Below are 17,530 nucleotides of genomic sequence, written 5' to 3'. Positions count from 1 at the left end.
CAGATTTATGTTTGAAAGAAAAGAAAAAAGAGCAGGGATATACTGCTATAATGAGAACTTAGTCCCAGTACACAGAGTAGTGACTTCCGTATTGCATAGGAAACAGTTCTGTCATTCTCTTTAACACCTTGCTATTATAGAATTTTTCCTGCTCTGTGCTGGGATGAAACCCAGAGCTTTCAAAGTTTATGTGAAACACCCACAAGGCACACCCAATCCAACAACAACCATGTTCCTGTCCTGCCTGGCCAGTGCCAAGTGAAGATGCCAGCTCTGGAAGGAATGGGAGCCTGGTTTGACTGTCTGCCTCTTTTCAACAAACACTTCCACCCAAGAAACTGCTAAAAGTGATACATTCCTGTATATTCACTTCTGACAACTCAACATGTTCTGACAAATACTAGATTAAGCAGAAAATTCCAAAAGTGTTCTATTTCTGACACAACACAGAGGCAGGTATATTGTTTACTGCAACAGGTTAAACCAACGTAACAGAAGTGGCCCTGCAGTGGAGAGAGAAAGCAATGGGTGGGACAAGAGTTAGATGAGGCTGACTGACCACCAATACAAGAAAAAAGATGCAAGGTTACCCAACAGGCACCAATTTGCTGCAGCATATTCTGTGCTATGTTCTTGTTTTAATGTTCCAAAATAGGTTTTCCACCCACTAAGCCCCTCAGCCTTCAGTTTACAATCCTGCCCATTCTTCCAGTATGTGAAAAAGAGAATCCCCGAGTTGTCCACCAGTAAGTACCAGTGTTCACTGCAGAGGTATTTAGAGCCATAAATACTGATTTACTCTCTTCCTCAAACCATGTCTCGGGTGGTAGATAGGCTACTCTGCCTAGAATTGGTGAAACAGCACAGGTTTCAATCTGTGCTCTGAAAACCAAAAAATTCCTCCTTAGTCTCCTTTTAGCAAGTGAGATCGGAACTGAATGCTTAACAATAACAGTAAGGGTGGGATTCAGGATACCAGAAATAACAGGTACTGTATTTCACCACTACAGGAAGGAAAGTATGAGCAATAAATGAAAGTCAAGTCATCTTTGCTCTCATATTTGAACCTCATCATGGTGCTTTCCTTTGTATGCTTTTGAGGTGTATCAAGCATCCTGCCAGGCAGAAATCTGCTGATTCCCATAAATGGGAAGTTCAGGCTCACATTTAAGGGCAGCTCTAAGGAAGATGGTTCCCCACAGTGCATGTCTCCAGCATACTGTGAATCTTTCCTCAAGATACCTGAAATCAGAAGGAATATGCTTTACTGTGAGGCATTTACAGCTTACGGAGAACACATTGTTATGTGAAGAGTACAATGTACTTCACAGTTCTCACATCATATAAACTCTGCTGTTCCTTACTGAGACTCCCATGACGTTCAGTGCTTCTTTCTATCTGCATTTGACCCATGGTCTTTCTTTACTCCAACACTGCAACCTTTTGCACACAGCTGCTCTTTTGTAACTTCCAGACCAGGTCACTGCAAACACACTTCACTTCAATATACCCTGAAGAAACAGGGAAACTTTGGAGAATTAAAAATTCAGTTTTACCTCTCTTCAAAGTTCCAACAATCCCACTTCTCCTTAGCACACAGTCAAATGTAATTTCAGGTGAACTTAAACACTAAAATATTTTTTTGAATTAGAACCAAAATACTTAGGTAGATACAGTTTCTGAGTACAGATCAAAGAATTAGTTGCTGTCTATCACTTGCAAAAGGAAAACAAGCAATCCCTTTGTTTCTCTGCTTGGTTTGAATGATGGATGCTGTTCAATCTTTTGTGACCTTCCTGTGACTTGTGTGTCAGTGTGTCTTTCATGTCTCTACACAAGACTTGTAAGCTTTGGGCTGTGATAACTATCAGCGAGCAATAGCTGTGGATGGATTTTTCCTTTTGTAAGAGATATTTTCAAAGCCAGTGTCATGATGTGCTCATTTTTCCATCCCTCAGCAGACAGTAGCCAGTATAACTGATGAGAAAATGGATTTTGGTTAACCATTGCAAGTGGCTGGTAATGATGTGTCATATTAGTGTGATTGGCAACCTCAAGTGCTATGGCTGGTGCTTCCCATCAGGCTGGGTTTTGAGTGTTTCTGTACCATTAACTGTTTCCCAATGGCAATTTCCTTTCTAGAGGTTTCATTCCCCCTAAAACTATGGCCTGGGAGATAATCGGTAAATATTGAACATCAGGTCTCCTGCACACTGTTTGCCACTGTATTGAAAAGTCAGGCCTGGCCTTACTGTGGAATAATGTTCAAGCTGTCATATGCAAAGAAACAAGAAAACACAGCCATGCTTGTTTTCTGTGCCCTCATTTCAGAAACTTGGGTCCCATTTAGCTCCGATCACAAGCACTCCACAGATCTGCACAAGCTCAGACAACATACTGACATGAAAGCATTTTGCAGGTTGTTCGGTGCATGTCATTTTTCCTTGCTTTATTACAGAAAAGCAAATGACAGGGTCCTTCATATCACACAGAGAGCATGTTTGTACAAGAACATTTAGTCCTCAGATAGGTCATTTCAGGTTAGGTAACAGCAGAGTCATGTTAATTCATGTTTCAAAAACTCTCCTGTCAGCAGATGGTAGCCTTTCCCCCTATTTAAGGAAATATTTGACAGTATAGTTTTATACTTTTTCCACTAGGATAGTCACATCGTTACTTTGGTCTTTGACAGAGCTGTGGTGGCAAATTTATGCCAGATAACCCTAGTGACTACTCCTCCTGCAGGTATAGTTTGCTTTGCTATTCTGTATGAAAGTCTATGCCAGTCTAGGACCTAAGTCTCTGTGGACCGGAGGCCCTGCTATGGAGACAGCATCATCATTTAAGAGGACAAGGCAAATGAATGCAATTGTCCATTGCATAGAGTTACAGGACTGCAGTGGTTTACGTCATAAATGAATTGATAGCAGAGCTGGGAGGTTTCTATGGTATTCCAAGAGGTCTGTGTTCACGCAGACAGGTGATGGGGAAGAGCTGGTGGGCAAGGCACAGCCTAGGCAATTGCTGAGGATTTACCATTAACTAAATCCTCTACATATCCAATGCAGTCATGTATGTCAGAAGGAATTGCTTTCATTAACAAGTTCGAATGATTTGTAAGACTTTTCTTGCTATAGTCAAACACAATAAAAAAGAATCTAACTTATCTGTGCATAAAATACACTCTTTAATATACATGGTCCATTACTGGGTCCAAAATACCGTTGTAATTCGTAGCAGCTATCAAGAGAAGCATTTTTCCTGCCTACCATATTTATTTTTAACAAGCATTAAAACAAAAGAACACTAATCTAGCCATTGCAGTGCAGAAAATGCTATTCTTACACTTATTTCGCACTATTTTTGAAGGTGTCCTGCAGTGCAATAGAGTGTTTTATTTTAAACTTGCTTCAGAACTTAAACTCAACTTGTGTCATGGGTCTCTGGCACAACTGAATTTATTTGATAATTTTTTGTTGTGATAGGCTACAATGGCACTACTGGTTCTTTCATAATGAACCTCAGCAAACAATCACTGATAAAATACAAATGAGTGGAACAGCTATACATTGCTCAAAAAGATTAATATAAAAAGTGGTATGCAACATTTCTTGCAATTCAGTGAAATTTCTCATGTGAGGAAGTGGGACTCATTCTAAGAGTTGAGGACTCATTCCACAAAGAACATGGACTAGAAGTTCTAAATATACAAAGAATAACTGCAAGACAGAGAGGAAATACTTACAACAAGGCAAGTCTTCATACTTATATTCAGATGGATTTGGGTCTTTAAATACAAGGAGACAGCTTTCCATATGATAAGGATGGAAGGATTTTTTAAAAACTATTATCTTGTTTAGCAATTACAGGAAAATAGAAAGCAATCTTTGAACAACACGACACTATTGTTCCATTCTGTTCATCTGAAACACAAGTCAGCAGTTGTGGAGCTTCACTGAGAAAATACTTGTGATGCTATTGCAGTGCTTTCCCACTACACTGGTAGTAAAATAAACCCAGTTCTAAACTTAAACTTGGTATCTGTAGCAAATAATTCAGCCTGACAACTGACATATGAACATCTTACCCAGTTCAAGAGTTTAGTACAAGTAGAAAAAGATCTCTGTGTCTATGTATGTAAAATAACATGCTGTGCTTGTTACTCTACATGTCATGACAAATAACACAGGACAATGCTGGCCTTCTGTTTCAGGTTAGTGAATATGGAGACATTTGGGCTTCACTCCCATTTTTTCACACATTTGAACAGACAAATTTATCTCTTATGTATTTTCACTGCATATGCAAAGCAAGGGCCTTTATCAACTCTAGTCAGTTGAGATAAATGCAGACACATGGCCAGGTGGACCAAGAAAGTCACACAAGCTCAGGTAAAGATGCAAGGGGTTTTTATTGTGATAAAAAAACTTATAATAGGAGAAAGCAACTTTCTTGTATTTCTGATTCGCTCCTGTGATCAACTTTTTGCATGAATCTGAGCATTTTGTGGTTGTCTGTACAGAATGGGGACAGTGTAATTTCCTTGGAATGTAGTTCCTCCTTTTGTAAAGAGCCAAATTAGCAAACCTGGCTGCAAGCAGAGTTTTAGCTCAATTCTCTTAACTATTCTTAGCACTTAGATTTTCTACTTTATGTTTTATAGTTATAACATCTATCTACCTGAATTCTTGTATTGAAATGCAGAGCAGGTTTTGGAAGCCTTTCCTGTCTTGTAAAGCTAACAGTCTTCCATACTGTGATAATTAAAGGAATGGCATGAGTTATAAAATGAAAAAGATTAAAAGGCAGATATTCATAAGTAACCAAGACGGCATAAAGATTTGATCTAAATGTTCCAACAGCAATTATGAATGATCTTGATGTAGGACATTTTCTGCAGTTTTATTGTCATTTGGTGTTAATGGTTCTTAGGAGTCTCTGAGACAATAACTCTTCACAGCCAAACATTAATCTCTTTAAAAAAAAAAAAAAAGAAAAAAATTCTCTATATCAGTAGATGGTAAAGTAGATGGTAAAGTATATCATATGATAACTGTATCAAAATAGATAGTCATGATAACCTATATTATATTGGAATGGTACCAGTGGATCTACAAGCCCACCAAATTATCAAGTTTCCTTTTGATATCATAGTAAATATAATAAATATAATATTAGCAACTAAAACCCAACACGTCCCTGAATTCCTTCAAGGTGTGGTACAAATACCTAGGATACAAAGCAAAAGAAATTGTGCTGTCTCTGTTCTTTCCTCTGAAAGAGCTGGCAGGACAGTGTCAGGCAGCAGCTTTCTGCTTGGTGGGTGCACATAAAGCATGCCACTGTGTGCCGTGACTTCACCCTTCTCAGTCAATGTGTCTCCAAGAGCCACAAGGCAAATCAGTGACAAAACCTAGGGTCAAGGATTTCCAATAGGTTGCCGACACTTTGCTTGATACACAACTCATCAAGCTGAGATATCACAGTAAAACTGTGCAGGGTCCCAGTGAGATCAGCACATCTGTAGGAGCAAGCTGGGCCTCTGGATTTGGAGAGCTGGCCAAAGGGCTGGAACAAGAACCTCAGACTGCTGAGGGTGGCTTATCCAGCAAAAGGAAAAACCAGGACAAAGCTCTGTTTGTGGACCTCTGTCAGCACTGTATAGAGGACTTTAGGTTGGTTCCAAGTCCTCTCCTCACATCTAGGAGCTTCTGTGAGGCTGCTAAACTGGTCTGGCCTGCACAGTCCACTGGGTTGAAACTGTGATTTGCCCACATGTATTATATTTAGTGCTGGAAAGCAGACTACACTTCTGTGCCCAAGCAGGCTTCACAAGATATAATCACGATTGTGTAATGCCGTGTTTGAGATAACCGACCCTGCCAAAGACAAACCACCTCTGTGCAGAGCTAACTTGGTGGTCTTTGCCCCAGGTGAAAATGTGGTGCATTCAGAACAGCTACAAACAAAACTGAAGGGGCTATGTTTGGAAACTGGCTAGTGAAAGCATTGAAGTCTGTATTTATGCCTCAGCTTAACAGAACACATCCTTTATCTGATACCAAAACTAATAATGTGATGCTCTACTTAGCTGCATAGCAGCTTTTTGATAATCAAACAGGAGCAATGTCAAGGATAGTGTTCATTTCCCATCTGTGTTTGGTTAGGAGGTTATGACCTTTTCTTTTTAATGCTGACCTTGCTTTTGTCACTGCAAGTTTATGTTATTGCAATGCACTTTAACTGATGCCCTACTTTCACCCAGTTTAGAAACTGAGTTAATGACGACTCATTGGCATTACTGCTGCCTTGCTGTGAACCTGTGATTCATGATCTCCTTCCAAGGACTTTACGGTATTGGCGTTCATAAATCCCAAAATGGCCTGGGACCAGCCTATCTGACATCCTGGCTCTCACCAGAGGCAACAGTGTCACAGTTGCAATCAGGAGAGTGGTTGATCTGCAGCAGCCTCAGCTTCCTTTTTTTGGCAGATGTCCCTCAGCAAGAGTCTGTCAGCCACAGCTTTTATTTTGAAATATTGTGCTGACCTTCAGAAGATGCTGAAAAGCTCAATAGTTTGAAGAAGGAGTTCAGGGATGGCTGAGCAGTCTGAGTTTTTTCATGCTAATGGGATTCTTTTTTTTTTTTTTGGTTTCTGAAGGGATTTTTCAGCTGCTTCATTACTTTCAGCCTGTTCTCTCCCCTCACTTTGGGGAGACCTGGGGAGCTTAAATGTTGCTCTTCAGGGGTTCTCATTTATACTGTGCCTGGAACCAGGTTTTGGACTTGTTCAGACTCTGCAATGCCTCCTTTGGAAATCTGGAGCCAGATTCAAGGAATCTGTGAGATAAGCAAAAAGGCTGTTTCCAAACTTCAGAGCGTATTTGCCTTTCTCACAGGGGTGAAATGAGGATAAATGAATTTATTCTTACAAAATACCTCCAAAACACAAAAGGCTTAGCTGCGGGACAATGCCTGCCATAAAGGGTGGTCTTTGTCTACCAATGAACAGGTTGGCCAAAGGTCTAAATCTGGGACTACGGCTTGGATCTGTTGCTCTCTGACCCCTGCTCTTTCCCAGGTACCTGCAGCTTCTGCCTGCATTCTCCTGCCCTTTTACCATGAGATCCAGCATCCCACCCCGTGGCCATTCCTCTCCTCCTCTTCTTGTCTCTGTGGGAAGATGTAGACAGTGGATGTGAGTCCTCCTAGACAAAGCTATCCTGATGCTTTGGAGCCAAGTAATGTGGGAGAAAGAGAAGGAATGAGGCATAGTACTGGAGACTGCCTGTCATCAGCAGGACCTGTGCCTGGCTCCATCCTGTCTGGGGACTGCAAACAAGCTTGGCTGGGAGTTGTAATCCAGTTAGGACTGAGGAGCCTTTTACTGCTATATGTGATGTCTTCTTCTTTGGAGCTCCCGCTCAGGTGAGATCTGGGAAATGTTTAACACAAAGTGCAGACACTGGTTAATTTAAGCACCTGAGTGCTCTGTGGCCAGTGAGTGTTATGTTTCTGGACCCCTTTGTTGGACATATGCCCCAAACTCATTCTAAACCCCATTTTAGATGACAAATGAGCCTCTCTGGATCTTACTCATAATTTTAAACTTGGTCTATTCACCTAAAAGGAAAATAAAATGGCAAAAGTAAAATTGGAAATGTCAGTTAATGTATGTTTTTAATTTAGGGCTTTATAGTATAACAACTGCTCCTGAGCATCAGGTTTTACTAAGCAGTAGATATTAAATTCAATGCTTTGGGCACTGAACAAGAGATCACTGTCATTTAGCAAGAACATTTTCTCTTACATCCCTGCTCCTACTAAAATTATTGAAGTTGTATTGCATTGCTTATTAGCACCATGTATGTTATGTTCAGACAAAAAAATGGACTACTTGTGGCTAATAATTACTCACTTGAGCATTTTAAATTTGAGCAAGATACAGATGTTTGGAGTGATGATGGGACAGATCTGAACTTGTATGCACCTGAGCTTCCACAGGAAAGCCTGGTTTCAGACCTAAGCTTTGCCAGGATAAGCTACATTCCTTCACTGTGAAGCCATCACCTTTTCCAAGTCTTGACTCTACAGTGTTTATGCAAACAATATTCTCATTGATTCCTGTGATAGCTGAGCTGACTAAGGACTAGAAAGTGGGATGCTTAAAACAGCCTGAAAGGCAGAAGACTTGTTGCAATGACAGACTCTCAATATTACCTCATTTAAAATGAGCAATAGATGATACAGGGTAAATACGGAAATGTAAAAGCCATAACAGAGATGATAGGTGCAGAAGAGTAAATCTTTAAAAATCTTATATATTGTTAATGAAGATAATCGTTATTCTTTAAAAGACTAAATTAACCTACACTGCATTTCCAAGTAACTAGCTAATGGACACAGGCATTATCTTTTCATATGTCTTTGAAATCCCTATAAACCATGCCTAGTCAAATATTTGACTGATGGGCTTTACCTCTATTAATAGCATGTGATGGAGGGCTCAGTAAATAATCTACCTTCAGATTTCCCTTTTCCTGAGAGGAAAGGGGTACTTTCTTATTCTTTAGCCACCTCTTACTGCTCCTTGCTGCTTCCCAAAAGGCTTTTTGTACTGTGAAAACAATTCACTGGTTGTTACCTTATTTTTGCGCCCTGCGGCGATTTTGGGAACTACTCTCCTCAGATAAGCAGGGAGCTCTCCCACTACAGTCACGGCAACTTTTAAAGCCATTCATGCTTATCTGCAGGCAGAGGCTGGCCCAACTTGTGATTCATTCACAAGAGAAGCATGGTATTATTTGCATAAAAGTTCTTTCAAAGAATGCTGTATGAAAACTTTTCAATTTGAAAACAAACAAACAAAAACCCAGCACATAGCTATTTTCAGGAAGCAGCAAAGCTGTCTCTGAGCTCTACCCCAGCTGATTTTATCATGGCAGCTTACATCTGAAGAAGAACAAACACATACTTATTTTCGTAAATGTGTTTTCAGAAGGAAAGAAAACTCCACAAAATAGCAATCAGTCCTTCTAACTGATAATGACCATGCAAGGTGTTTACCCTTTTTGGGCACTGCAGGAAAAACATGGGACTCAGTCCTGCAATTAGAAGGTCGTTAAGGATTTCTGTGATTTCATGCATTCTTGTGCTGACTACACCTCCTTTCTCTTAACTTCTACCAGCACAGTCTGCATTCAAAGCTTCTGCTGTCATGTAGCCTCACATAGTTGTCCAGGAAAAAGAAAAAGGTAATTGCTGTTGGTCAGGTCTTTCTGAATATAACCAGCAGAGAGAGAGAATCATCCTTTTCTCACAAATGGACATGCCTTGCAATCCACCTCTTTTGTATACATAAGGTCAGGATAATGAGGACAAAAACTGACTGGTATCTGATAGAAAGAATAACTGAGTTCTACGGAATTTAATGGAAGATAAAATGTAATGGAATTTTAACATGTTGCAGTTCTGAAGAACAAACAGAATGAATATTAAATTTCATAGGATAATTCCAAAAGTTAAAGTAAGGTTCCCATGCTGGGTAGATTCAATAGTGTTTTCCCACTGTGGAAGTTTGACTGATGACTCATGATAGAGACCTGACAAGATCTTGAAAACATCACAGGAGAGAATATCCCTAGACAAGGAGCTATTTAATCCTCTGAGGAGGCAAAAGGACACACTGAAAAGTTGCCACCATGCCATGTTCTCTGGTGGTTGTTTGTAAGGCCAGTGTTTGCAATACTGGGAAAAACAGGCATTTGGGAATTTCAGATTCTAACTACAACATACTTAATAAACACTAAATACTGGGAAATTAAGAAAAAGCAAAGCATAGAAATAAAGATACAGTACACATTTGGGTCCTCTAGATGTTCTAAACCCTTGCATAGTTTCCAATGAAGGCGAGAGAATTTACTTGTATCTGGACACCCTGAGTTTAACTAAAGGCACCCACATCCTGGCTGGGGGAACACTTCCATTCAATATTTGGAAATGCTGCAAATACAAAGAAAGATAAAACTCATTATCATGCAGCACTCTGTCCTTGAACAACACTTATGGGAAGGCAACAGCAAAGTGGAGGCTAAAGTTTTCCTTCATCAGAAGAGTTAAACAACAGTTAAGATAGTTTTCAATCATCTACTGCAAGCCAAATTGCATCTTCAAACATGAAGAGCATTTTCCACTCATTTGAATGGATGGTAAACACATTTTTCAGGGTGAAATTTGGATTAGTTTCTCTGATGCAGGAGTGCTTTATCACAGAGGGAGCTCCACACTGGCTCACTGCTTCACTGGAGCCCAACACTGTTTGTATTCTACCTACTCTTTAAAACACTATTAATATTTCAATTGCATTTTTTTTATTGCAGCTTTGGGTATTTGTAAGAATGGTATCAAATACTGAGTATTAACAAGAAGCATTTTTCCCCAGGAAAAATATTGGCCTCTAATCCAAAGAGCAAAAGCAATAAACCTAAGGAGTTTAAGCAAAGGTTTAACAGAACAGTAATATATAACATTTAAAATTAGTACCTACTTTCAAGAAGTAGACAGGAAAACTGAGTATAACTCCAGTAATTCATTTAACATTTTCAATGACATTAGGAAAGGGCAACTAATTAACTTTTGACATGAATTCAACTACCAACACCTTTCATTGTCTTCAGCAAAGCTGCCCCTGCTTTATCCTGCTTTCTCAGACCTAACTAAGAGAATTCGGTATATTTGGATGAGAAGACACATGCCATGACGACACATGAAAATGACACAATAATATCCATAACAGATACAGGGATATATAATAACAACAGATAAAAGGATATGTAATTCCCATAACAGAAATCCTAATACAATTTTGACTGTATAACAGTCTTAAAGACACAGTAAAATCCAAGCCTGAGTTACTCCAGCTAATGCCTAAGACAGATGAAGCTTGTGAAGTTATTTCAGTTTGTTCTTTTCTAGTCATGCTTTGGGACAATTCACGGATTTGGGACTTTTCTCAAATGGTGACCTTACTTGGAAACTTGCTACTTTTATCCTCACAGGATCATCCATGATGTTGGTGTGTAGTGGGGAAGAAGCAAACTCTATTATCTTAATAAAAATACCTCTGATGGTCCTGAAATTCTGCTACTTTAGTTTGGATAAACCAATCCAAACAAGCACTCATTCATGATGAAGCTAAAGACAAAACAATAAAAATTCATGTATATCTCTAGGCATTCATATGGCACAATAGACCTCTATCAAGCTTGAAACCACAGTAGCTGGAACAGTTTCAAAACAAAGTAACAGAAAGGTGAGGTTCAGCATCCAACTCAAACAAACTAAACAAAGAAAGAAAAGAAATATTATCTCCTAAAATAAGTTTGGAATTCTAACTGTAGATGGCAATTGTTCTCATCTCATTAAACATGCTCAGAAAGGACTTCTTTCAACAAAATTTAGACAAAAAAATAGTGCCTGCAGGACTTATCAATTTGTACAACTACTAATGAGAAAAAAAAATATGTGGAAAAAGATACGTCAACCTTCTAATAAAGTCAAAGAAGAAGGAAATGTATTTTGCAAATACTCTGCAAACACACACCAGGGCAGAGCTAAACCCAGTGTCCATTAAGAGTCAGTGGCAAATACTCCCAGGGACAACCACGAGGCCAGTGTCTTGCTCAGGGTTCCTACCAGACCAGCAGTAGAACCACAAAAGGTAAAAAACCCAGTTGTCCAAGACCTACATTTGTTGTAGGACTGAGCCTTTGCGGTGGGTGATAAGAGGGACTGGAATTCAGTTGAAGGCACGTTCTGCCAGATGTGGGCAGGGGCAGCAGCCGGCAAAGCTGGAGCTGGGTGTGGGTCCCACATCAGGGCCATGTGGCTCTCAGCCCTAACACATGGGCAGTGTAATCAGTCCTTTAGTCCAGGTTTCTCCCAGTCCTAGACAGTTGTTTAAAATGAGCATCACTTGAAGCAAGCCAGAAACCTTAACACTGTATTTCATAAATAACTGTAACTTTACTGCCTAAGTTCATGGTGGTCCCACCTTGTTACTCTTACAGGCAAAATGCCTTTCTGAGTCTCATATCAACTTGCCTCTCTGAAGGGGGTTCAGCTATGCCAAGTAGGGTGCAGAGGCACGCTGCAAGGTCACAAATCTACACACCCCAGATAACAAGAGGCAGCAGTATTTTAAATGATTTATTTTTTGGTCATCAGCTCATATCTACACAACTGAAAGCTCTTCAGGTATTGCATGCCATTGTCCTGCAGTTAGGCCCTTGCCTGGAGGCCACCTGTTGGGCTCACTCTGCTCTATGAAGAGAAGCAGAAAATTTTATGGGACCCTCTGCACTCACAACCAAAGCTATGATTCTAGCCATCTTATAAAATAAATTATACATTTGGCAAATTTCATATCCTTATGCTGAAAGAAAATCTGCCTGAAGCCAAAAACTTCCTGTGTGGGAAGTGAACAACTTACATTGTATAAAATTATCAATAAAAATTAATTACTTAGTGCCTAAATCTAGCTGTGCCGCCTCAATTAACTGAGTCTGCTTGTAGGAGCGTAACTGAGAGGCCCCTGTGCTTCATCATCAACTCCAGAGCCATGCTATTTTGAAAATAAAAGCCCTGTATCCTGTCCAAAAAATAAACTCTGGAGGTCACTTGCCATGTTGCCATTTTGGATTACAAAAAAATAACTCAGCCAACACACAGGGGAAGGCTTAATTCCAGCAAACACACACATAAACAGGAAATCTCTCTCCAGTCAGAAGGTATTTTTCCTTCGTACAATGGGGTTCAAAGATGTGTCATCATATAGTTTAAAACAATTGCTAAGGAACCTTACCATTTCCAATAACTTCGGAATAGACTTGGCTTCCACAGTTGAAAGCCTGTCTGAACTTGCATGGGAAGCACACACATACTAACAGATATATGCTGGCTTAGGCCAGTGCAGAGTTTTTAATCAATAATCATGTCAAGCTGGGGGACAGGGAAGGGAGGGAATCAATTTTCAGAAGGCAAATGGTAACAACTGTAGATTTAATCAAATTGCAGCTGCAATCCCTTACTATTCTCAATATTTTTGAAAGAAAGTAGCTCCATGGCAAAGAATGAATTTCAATAAATGTCACACACTTAGGTTTATTGCTGAATGTTTAAATTTATCAAGCCAGGTCACTGATCCTTCTCAGAAATGATAGCCATACACATCAAAAAGATTCTGATACTGTTTATTTGGATAAACATCAAAATGAAGGAGCTACAGTAGAGGAAAGCAACGTACATAAAAAGATTGTTTTTCTCTGTGACTACAGGAAAAAAAGATATGCCAGTGCAACCCTTCAAAGAGGTTACAGCACACAACAAAATGGATTGCTATCAAATACCATGGCGATGGCCACAGTGTGAACACTTGAGCAAAATGAAAATCTCCTGAAAGCATTTGGCAATTTTCCTTTCATGTGCACTTGCAACCAAATTTATCATGAATTCAAACAAGAACCTTCCACTGCCTTCCATACAAAAGGACAACTGCATGTTCATTTTCTTGGAACAAGCAGAAAAGACTATCCCAGAGCTGTAAGATGTTTATGTGTTTTCAGCTTATTAAATGCCTAAGCATTATAGAAACTCTTCTGTTATTGACACCTGCTTGAAAAATGAAATGTTCTGTGGCATTTGCTCCCCTGAAGACTGGTGTGCTGGTGGGAGAGGTGGAGGAGAGAGGATTCAGGCCATCCGCTGCTTCCCTGTTTGCACTGCATGCACACTGTGCCTGGCTTATGCATACAGCCTCTCCTCAAAACATGAGCATTACAAAATCCTTAAAATTTCAGGGCTATATAACCCTCAAATTCTTTATCTCCACTTCTATATTCCACTCTCATATTGCAACTAATTCAAGGAAAGTCCATCTGAGCCAAGGGGACTCAGTCACCATCCAGACACATCAAGTGACTGAAAAAGATCACAGTGTGACTAAAAAGTCTCAGAACAGATCAAAAACCATGGCAATCTACTCAGGAACACTGATTCCTTCAAACAGTTATATTGTAGACTAATTTGGTCTTATAACCTTACCTCTCCTTTCTTTTCCTAATGTTTGAAATTGGAGGAAAAACACTTTATCTTCTTGTACAACATCATAGTTTTCCTCAAGGCAAATAGCTTGGCAATTTGCTAGATTTGTTAATGCTAGAGGAAACAAGTTAGCACACATACCATGTGTTTGAATGCCTTTGGAAATTAGATTGAAACACTGATTTGATTTCCTAAAAGGTATCTTAAACAAGGCAAGGTTAGAGATTTGGAGAGTAATGAGAATTTGTGTGACTTCAAACAGCTCTACATAAAACAGACCTGATATTCTGGGGGGAAAAAGGTCACCTAATTATTCGTTTCCTGAAGGCCCTGTCTATACTACATTTCCCCTGGGTAAGAAAACTGATTTAAAAATGGCTTTGGCTAATATGCTTGCATCAGTTGCTATGTATGAGATATAGATTTTTAAAAGCATTACTAAAAACCTCAAAACATTTTTCAAGAGAACAACAGAAACCTTCCTGACTTGGCAGTAGCCAAGAGGTGCCATCGGCACAGTCCTGCAAGGAGCTGTTGGCCCCGCATCCTTGGTGATGGCATGCTCCGCAGGGCCACGTGGCATGACCATCAGTGGTGCCTTGCACAGGCTTAATTTCATAGAATCATAGAATCATAGAATCGATTGGGTTGGAAAAGACCTCTGAGATCATTGAGTCCAACCCTTGGTCCAACTCTAGTCCATTTACTAGATCATGGCACTCAGTGCCATGTCCAATCTGCGTTTAAAAATCTCTAGGGATGGTGAATCCACCAGATACAACCTTTGAATAGGAGGTAAAAATCACAGGCTGTGATCACAGCAGACAAATTGCACAGGTTGATGGCTTGGCTGAGAGTAACAGCCCAATGAAACATGAAATTGTGCCACTGACTCAAAGGCCAGACAGCAAGGTGGAAATGCTGGATATAAGGGTTTCACAGGCATCCGCCACAAAGATGTCATTGCCACCCAAAATCTTAGGAAGATGTGTTCCTCCTCCTCTGCGTCAAACAGATCCTCGTAACTTCCTAGTGGGTTTTGGGCTTCTGTAGTTTCAGAGACCATTACTCGGCTACCTTATCACTTTCATGTCCAAGACATGTGTAGTGCTGAGAGAGCTCAAGCAGGATTTCCCTTACACTAGATATTCCACCACATAGATGGAGATGCAGAAGCTCTCCTTGCTTCCCCTGCCTGAAGCAAATAAAGTCTAGACACATCCCCACCACAAAGCAATTGTGGTACAAAGCCGGTCACCCATTGGTCTGGGACTTCCACTGCTGCATCTCTGGCTCTCTGGCTACCCCAGTACAGCATGCTGCCGGCAACAGGTTCCCTTTGCAGCCATGAGGGCAAGGCTGCTGCTCTTACATTGAAGCCAGCTGTGCTAGTTAGTCTCTAGAGTTCTGGAAGCCAGATCTGAGAGGTGCAGGCTTTGGATTTCTTATCTGAGGTGAAAAATACAGAGCAGGAACTTGTAGATCATATAAGAATAAAAGTAGGTGGGTTGGTGCCTTCAATTGCATTGAACCAGCAGGAAGAAGTCACAGATAATCAGCTGTGGTACCAGAAAACCACAAATGCAGGAAAATCAGCTTGAGAAAGGTGGCCATGGGAGGACAACACTTGACACTCAGTTTTGCACTTATGAGCCTTTCACTGAACCTCTACTAAATTTTGGCTTTCTAGTTGCCTTGCCCTGACTCAGTGTGCTCCCATCCATCTATGGCTGCACTGCCATCTCTACCCTAGCAAATGACCTCTACAAACCACTCTCCAGCCACAACATGCGCAATTTAGTTTATCAATAAAGAACCCCTAAGCACCGGTTACCCTTTGAAAAGAAGAAACAAAAAGAAAAAAGAAAAACAAAAGAAACCTTACAGGATAATAAAGAAAAACAATTCATTCTCTCCCCATCAGAAATGCACAGAAGTTGACTCTCTTTTCTGTAAATAAATAAATTAATGTTTTATAAAATATTCTGTTTCCTAAATTACCCAGTTTGTATTAGAAAGTCAGCAGAAGAACCATACAGTGCTGAAGAAGGATTAGGGTACAAAGAACAGGCAATACAGTCATTCTCTAAGTTACTTTGTTTTCAACATGCAGCTCCTGCCAAAGGCCAGCTTTTTGCTCTCACAGTGTATGATCTGTAAACATTTAACCAGCTCTCTCAGAAACATGTGAGACACTTTATCTTGCCCGATTATGAATCCAAACCTCTCAAATCTCAAAAAAGAAAAAAAAAGGGGGGAAAAAAGAAAAAAAAAGAAAAAAAGACAATAAAAAGAGACACCGTCGTCTTTTTGCTGCTGGACAATGTAAAAAGCACCTGTAGGATGAAAGCAAATGAACTACCACACAGGGCATAGGTTCTTTGGGAAAAGCATGCACTGCAGCTTGAATAACCTCCTACGGGTTACAAATGCACAGTTTGCTAAACAAGACTGGTACTTGATTATTAATCCCTATTTTAAGAGGTATGTGCAAAACTTCCAATTTCTAAGGAGGGCATTCGGTATTTATAAAGCCAAAGACCACCTAATTTAGTGCTGACATGGAAACAGTGGTGGAATGCCATTATATGGAGCGAATTGTATACTATTTGAGTCAAATTCTGCCTTTAAAAATAAATTTTTTAAAAAAGCCAAACGCATGGAAGACTGTGAGCACCACACGACCATGAAGTACACATCCCCAGTTGGCGGAATCCTGCAGGCTCACCCCGAGACCTGCGCTTCACGGAAGGCAGCCGGACCGGACACCACAAATCCACACCTTAGAGCCACCGTCTCCCAGTTGGAACTTCCAGGCTGCGCTGCCGGACACCGCTCCTGCCGCGCCCGTGGAGCGCGGAGGAGCGGGAGGAGCAGCTGCTCAGCCTGCGGCCAGGGGGCCGCTGCGGACCCAGCATCCCGGGAGCCGCTGCGTGCCCTACCCGCGGAGAGCAGCCTGGGAAGCGCTGCACGCCCTGCCCTGCCCTACCCTGCCCTGCCCGCGCAGCGACGTCGCGGGCGTCCCCGGCTCCGAGCGCCCTGAGGAGCCCGTCCGGGCAGGGGCGAGCAGCGCCGGCAGCCCCGCACGGCGCTCACCTGACCCCCCCAGCGCCCGGCGCGGAGCCCTTCCCGGGCAGGGCAGCACAGGCGGCCGCGGGCGCCGCCGCGCTCCCGCGAAGTTCCCGGGCGGGGCACCGCGCAGCACCATGCCGCTTGCCCGTCCTCCCGCCGCTCCCGGCACATCCCGCTCCCCCCCCGTTCCCCGGCTCGCCCCGTCTTCCCCGCGGCTGCCGGTCCTTACCGGAGCGGAGCGGGCTGCGCGCCGGCACCGCCGCCGGAGGGGCGAGCGCTGCACCCGGGCGGGCTGGGCTGGCTCCGCGGTCCTCGGCCAGCTGCCGGCCCAGCCCGGGCGGGGCGGAGCGGAGCGGG

General features: G+C 41.6%; 1 protein-coding gene across 5 annotated transcripts in view; it reads right to left on the bottom strand.

Moving 5' to 3' along the window:
- Window positions 1–17,530, bottom strand: part of MET (MET proto-oncogene, receptor tyrosine kinase) — a 91,615-nt gene that overhangs the window by 73,860 nt on the left and 225 nt on the right. Inside the window, exon 1 of one of the 5 annotated variants that reach the window (XM_071552451.1) lies at window positions 17,403–17,511. The exons of the other annotated variants lie outside the window; for them this stretch is intronic. The gene's annotated coding sequence lies outside the window, so the exon portion shown is untranslated. Of the gene's footprint in view, window positions 1–17,402; window positions 17,512–17,530 lie in introns of those variants that run through there. 5 annotated transcript variants of the gene reach the window in all.

This window comes from Pithys albifrons, chromosome 3, assembly GCF_047495875.1.
Source record: "Pithys albifrons albifrons isolate INPA30051 chromosome 3, PitAlb_v1, whole genome shotgun sequence".
NCBI classification, from domain to species: domain Eukaryota; kingdom Metazoa; phylum Chordata; class Aves; order Passeriformes; family Thamnophilidae; genus Pithys; species Pithys albifrons.
This window is presented reverse-complemented; position numbering and strand designations above follow the sequence as displayed.